The sequence below is a fragment of the Penaeus monodon genome, chromosome 30 (genome assembly GCF_015228065.2).
Source record: "Penaeus monodon isolate SGIC_2016 chromosome 30, NSTDA_Pmon_1, whole genome shotgun sequence".
NCBI lineage: Eukaryota > Metazoa > Arthropoda > Malacostraca > Decapoda > Penaeidae > Penaeus > Penaeus monodon.
Window position 1 is genome coordinate 7,127,950 of NC_051415.1, and position 201 is coordinate 7,128,150.

At 28.4% G+C, this 201-nt stretch overlaps 1 protein-coding gene across 1 annotated transcript in view; it reads right to left on the reverse strand.

The window, feature by feature from the left end:
- Positions 1-201, reverse strand: part of LOC119592493 (rho GTPase-activating protein 8-like) — a gene marked incomplete in the record, with an annotated part of 123,930 nt that overhangs the window by 6,075 nt on the left and 117,654 nt on the right.

The following is a 201-nucleotide window of genomic DNA, read 5'->3' on the forward strand; positions in this document are numbered from 1 at the left end:
TTTTTTTTTTTTTTTTACAAGAAACAAGTTCAGATATAGTAATATAAGGCTTAGTTAAACAAAGTTGCAGTATGGCAATCTTCAGCAGTAAGTAATGTATCTGATTACTTTCACTGCAGTGGTTATGTACATGTATTTTTACTAAGGATTCAGATCAGACTTTATACTCCAGTCAACAGATTTAGGGAAAAAAAAAAAAAA